This window comes from Apium graveolens, unplaced genomic scaffold (assembly GCF_009905375.1).
Source record: "Apium graveolens cultivar Ventura unplaced genomic scaffold, ASM990537v1 ctg833, whole genome shotgun sequence".
NCBI classification, from domain to species: Eukaryota; Viridiplantae; Streptophyta; class Magnoliopsida; order Apiales; family Apiaceae; genus Apium; species Apium graveolens.
In genome coordinates this window covers 81860-88137 of record NW_027421089.1, presented here as the reverse complement: position 1 = coordinate 88137, position 6278 = coordinate 81860, and positions in this window count along the sequence as shown.

Sequence of the window (6278 nt, the reverse complement as noted above, 5' to 3'; positions counted from 1 at the left end):
AATAGTCCCCAACCAGGGACACAGACCAAAAGAGGGAGGGACACTGAAACCACACATTCACCAATTAAAGCCTTTTCAAGGAAGAAGAAGGCCAAGACCCTAGTTTCCACACAAGGGGCACACACAGCACAGAAACATCCACCTGTATCTGTGCCTTCTCAAATTCATCTTGATGTGATTCCAGCAAATGTGGAGTCACAACCCCATTCTCTCATAATAGAAACACACCAATCATCAAACTCTCCATCACCCTCTCTGGATGTGGATATGATATACATATCAATTCCTGATTCTCCCTCATTAAAACTCAGGGAGGAGCCCCACTCAAAACCTGATGATCATCATCTTTTAGATGATTTGTTGGATCATCAGCCAATTCTTTCAGATGTAGTTGAAGAATCTATGTCACCTCATTTAAAATCAATTCACACAGATTCAACAATTATGTCACTTTCTATATCTACATCTTTTCCTTCTTCAACGGATATCTCTCATCCGTTGATAAGTGGTTGTTCTTCAACGGATAAGCTTAACAGCAGTTATCCGTTGATACCATCAGTTTCCACATCAACGGATCCGTTGATGGTCTCTACACACATACCAGAAACAATTCCAACTGTAGAGGACATGGTTATTGTACAATCACTTTTAGGTTTGAGGGAAGGGAGTGATCTTTTGAGTGAGAGGCTAGGTTGCTCCCAGGCAAAAGGAGAGGTTGAGAGTCACCATATGCATTCTATTTCTTCCAGCATGGCAAAAGTGAGTGAGAGAAGTGCCACCTTAGCAGGTGAGGGTGAGGGTGTGAGGGTGTGTGTGAGCCAGGGGGAGCCCCTAATGCAAGAAAATAGAGAAAATGATAGAAAGGCAGGTACAGAAGCTATAAGGGTGGATCCAGCCATTGCTAGTGAGTCAATGAAAGTGGATGATGCAGAAAAGGAAAGACAATTTCAGCAACATTACAAAGCTGTAATTGATAACATTTCCTTGGATGCTGACACTTTTACTCATCCTGTTTCAGCCTATCAATTATTGGCTGCTCAGGGCAATGTGGAGGCAGAACAAACTTTAAACATTATACACACTTCAGAATCTCTTCTCAGAGACAAAGCTGCTGTTAACAGGCTGCCTTCTCAAGCTGGTGAGCCATCTGAAGAATTTGGAGTAAATTCTAATGATGATGACTCTGATTCTTTGGATGAGAGCATGAACTTAGGGGGAGTAGCAGGCCCAAGTTCTGTTCCAGATCTTCCTGAATGGGCATGGGCAAAAGCATCAACACCAGGAGAGTTTGGTGTCACTTTGGTCAGACAAATCATGACAATTCAGAAGGCCCTTCAGGAGACTAAAGATGCTGGTACCAAGGCAATTCTTCAAGCTCATCTGGACTCTCTGCATCTCTTGCAGTTGTAGCAATTCAAACAGAATCTAAGTGTGGATGAACTCAAGAAGAACATTGCTGATCTGAAATCGTACAATGCTGAGAAGTTGGATTCAGTCATACTTTATGGTACTATGCAAGATTTGTTGGGGAGACTGAGGAAATAATCTGATGCTGACAAGAGGCTGGCCAGATTGGAAACCAGAGTTCAGATCATTGAAGACTCTATGGTCACCATTCTTCAGAATCAACAAACTCAAACAAATCTACTCATGCAGCTGGCAAAAGCACAAGGCTTGACCCCTACCCTTGATGATAACAAAAAGGGGGAGAATAAAGGGAAAGGGGAAGGAGAGCCATCAACAACAGTTCAAATATCTCAAGTGCTAGTTCCTGCCATCACCACTTCTCCAACTATTCAAATCAAAGGAAAGCTTGATGGAATTGATCTAATCCAGATAGCAGCAGCTGAATTGCAAGTCAAAGAGCAAAGGAAGAAGATTGATGAAAAGATGCAACAAATTTTTGGTTCTACAACTTCTCAATCACAATCTGGGAAGCATAGCACAAAAGTGGAATCAATTATTATGGAGCTCAAGCCAGTAGGGAGGAATAAGGTTGGAGAGACTTCTTCCAAGAATCTGAAATCTATGGTTCTCAAGCCCACCAACAGATCCAATAAGGACTCTACGAAGAATCCTCTAAGCCTTGCTCAGATGAAAGGAGTGGATTTTCCTCTTCCAAAGCCTGATGAAGACAAGCTTTTGGGTAGAAGTATCACAAAGCACAAAGAGACCATGGATATGGCTGTAAGGAGGAACATGGCTATTATCTTCAGAGAGGGAAAGAGCATATGTGTGATGCAAGGACATCCCAAATTCTCAATAGCCAAGAGGGAAGAAACCAGAAGGTTGAAGGAAGAAGCCAAACAGCTAAAGGCTGACAAAAGAGCACAAGCAAAGCTTGAAAAACAGCTAAAGTCAAGTCAGGCTGAAGAACTGAAAGAAATTGAAGACAAAAGTGAAGATGAAGCTATGGGGGACATGGTTGATACTGATATGGAAGAGAGAAGTAAGGAAATAGAAGAATGGCAGAAAGGGAACAGAAAGAAGGCCAATGCAAAGAGAAAGATGGTAGATAAGACTGAAGAAACCCAATCAAAATCCAAACCACTACCTTCTATTCCTGAACCCATTGTGCCTGACCCCTTCATGAACATTCATGGTGAAACAATCATTCCCAAGGAGGAACCAATTGATTGGGACCCCATCAAATTGCCCACCTTCCTAACCTCTTCTCCACCATCAAAGAAGCAGAAAAGAAGAATCAAATCAACACCCTCTAAAGCCTCAATCAAATTCACACAGAAGCCTAAGCCTAAACCTCAAGCCTCTAAGGATGATTATGTTCACATCTGTGACATAAAAGAATTTTCAGACATTGAACTCTATTTGGATGAGCTGGAGGAAGTAAGGGGAATAGCCGCCTACAGACAGCTACCAGAAACACTAGTGTTCAAATACAAAGGAGATGGGGAAAGAACTTGGCCTCTTTACAGAATTCTGAATGAAGGCTACTCTACCTTGATTAGAGTCTACTCAGCCATACAAAGGGATTCTGGCTTTACCAGGACTGCCAAGACTGAGATTCTCAACAAGATTGCCAACATAAGGAAAACTTGGAGGGAGCCCAATGCCTTGCCTAGAACATTACTCATTCAAGAAAGAGGAATTACAATTCACAAATCACCTCATTGGTTGATGGAGTTCAGAGACAACAAAAGAGTCAGAAGATTTTTCAGAATTGAAGATCAGCTCAAGATTGCCAGTAATGAAACTCTCAAGGATATGTAATTTAAGTTGGATATCAATGAAGAAGATGAAGCTAAATTCTACAAACAACTTCAACTTCAAATAGAGGAGAATGACAGGAGGCTAGGAAAGAAAACAAGGGATCAAAGGAAAAGAAATTAATCTGCTCAGGCTAAAGGAGCACTCTTGGAAACAATGTAATTCTTCAATTCCATCTCAGCATACACATTTTTGCAGCACTTTTGAATTACTGCTTTATTACAGTTTATATATTTGTCAAGTGTTTTGTTATCATCAAGCTAAACCCAAATTTATGCCTACAGTTCTAGTAGACATAAATAGGGGGAGATTGTTAGGAATATGTGTATTCGTTTGATGATAAGATAAATAAAACACTTAAGTAGAAATCTAGTATTTGTAGCCTCAACGGATAAGACCATCTTGGCTATCCGTTGAAGGAGTAGCTTTACTTAGCAATTAGTTTAGTATTGTAGCACATTTCATTCTCTGGATTTAAGTTGTAATTCTTAGATGTTGTAGGAAAGTATCAGTCATGTTGACTACTAGTGGATATGCAAATAGGAGGGCTAATTGTAAATATTTCAATTTCCTTTTGGCCCTTTTGGCCCTTTCCTTGTATCTGAAAGTTCTTTTCTGTTGTGGTTAAGCTTGCACCTTTAGATCTTGAGATTCAGCAATTACAGATGGTTGTACAGAGGTATCTGTTGTGGTTTTTACAGCTTGAAGCTTGGCCAAGATAGCAGCTTGCTCCTTGTTTTGTCTGTGCTTCTTAGCATCCAAGGTAGCTTGCATCTTTTCTAGCCTGATTCTTTCTTTCTCTTCCTTCTTAGCTTCCGTAAATCGTGGGTGTCCAACCACCACACAAATATCCTTACCATTTCTGTAAATTTTAGTAATACTCCTTTTAAGCACTGAATCAGTTGGATCCTTGTAGAATGTAATAGACCTAGCCAATAGCTTCTTCTCATCTGGCCTAGGTGTTTCAAACACTGTATCCATAGGATTCTTGTCTGAAAACTTAGTGTAGTTCATTTTGGCCTTCATAATGAGATCTTTCTTTGGAGATTTGATGCAGGAAGTTTAACCCCTTTCCAGATAGTTCATACTTATGTCATTCACAGAGATTTTCATGACTTGAGAGTGATGACTGAAGACTTTATCTGGCTTCTGAATTGGGCCAAAATTTTGTTGAATATTTGCATCTATCTTTCTCCATTTTCCTTTTATTTCCTTCTCTAAAGATGTAACATCAAGCATCTTAGGTTTGATTTTGACTCAAGCTTTTCAGATGCTCTTTGGATTAGATCAATATTATCCAAAACCGGTGGCTTTGTGAAAGCAATTATTGGCACAATCACTTTGCTGGCTAGTATGTTTAGCTGAAGCTCCCCCTTACTAGAGCCTTTCTCCCCCTCACCCTTACTTGAGCTTTTCTCCCCCTTTTTGTTATCATCAAGTAGAGTGGAGGATGAAGATTGTGCAGCCACTAGTTGTTGTAGCAGTTGAGTTTGCTGAGTTTGATGTAGATGTATAGTTGTTAAAGAAGCTTCCATTGCAGTCATTCTGGTATCCAAGGAATCTATCTTTGAGGCAAGATCGGAATTCTTCCTGAGTTGTCTCTTAATATCAAGCATTGTAGCTTCTGGAAGTTTAGAATCCAACCTTTCAGAAATGTCCCTTTTTATTTGATCAATTTCACCTTTGATAGAAGTGACATCCTGAGTATGTTGAAAATCTTGGATTTGTTGTAATTGAAGAGAAGCAGGTGTGCTTCTAGGAGCTTCTTGGTGATGGCATTTGTTGTGGATTGAAGAGCAGAGTGTGCTGACTTATAAGTTGAATGAGGGTGGTCTTGAAATAGTGTTCATCATACATACCGGATCTGGAACTAGGGCCTACTTCTCCCCCTATGTCCAGTGACCCCTCTTTACTTGCATCACCAAAGAAATCAGCAAATTCCCCAGTCCCATAGTCAACATCATCATCAGCTCTATGTGGCATAGCTGTGATGGCATCCTTAGCTCTTTGCATTGACTGGGTGGTGTGCACCAAGTTCAGTATCATGTCTGCATTTTCATTGCCCTGTCCAACCAAAATTTGATATGCTGGACCAGGATGAGTAAATGCCTCAGCATTCAAAGATATGCAACCTATAACAGCTTGATTATGCTGAGATAGTTTCTCAATGTCTGCATCATTGGCATTCATTGACTAACTAGCAATAATATCCATCCTTATTTCTCCTGTACCTGCCTTTCTCTCATTTTCTCTCTCTTTTTACATCAAGGGCTCCCCTTGGCTCCCCACCCTCAGACCTCACCTTCACCATCTAAGGTGGGACTCCTCTCACTCACTTTTGCCATTCCTAAAGAAATGGACTGCAGTTGTTCATTCTTTTTCTCTCCTTTTTCCTGGGAGCAACCCAGACTCTCACTCAAATCACTCCCTTCCCTCAGTCCTAAAAGTGATTGCACTACTACTAAATCTTCTGCACTTGTAAGAATTGAAGAAATTGGAAGTTGTGCAGAGACACCCGATGGATGAGGAATATCCATCGGGTTAGTAGTATGGCTATCCAACGGATGACTGCTGTCAAGCTTATCCGTCGGGATACAATAACTACTCGATGGATGATGAATATCCATCGGGATAGTAGAAATGAAAGAGTTTGGAGTGGAGACCATTGTAGACTCTATGCAGATTAATAAAAATTTTGGCACAGATGTCTCAACAGTTTCAGAAAGGAATGGTAAATGAGCCAACAAATCATCTAAAAGATGATGCTCACTTACTTGGATGTTTGGCTTCTCCAAGAGAGTTAAAGATGGAGAATTTGGAAGTGATGTATTGATCATGTCAATATCCAGTGAGTGTGTGGGAGAATTTGGTGTATCAGGTGCTTCAATAATGAGAGATTTTGGCTGTGACTCCCCATTTATTATAGCCACATCAACCTGACTTTGAGAAGGTGCAGTGACTGGGTCTTTAGCACCAGTTTGCACAGTGTGTGAGCCATGTGCATCCCCAAGGGTTTTTGATCTTTTCTTTCTAGAATAAGTATGTGGTGA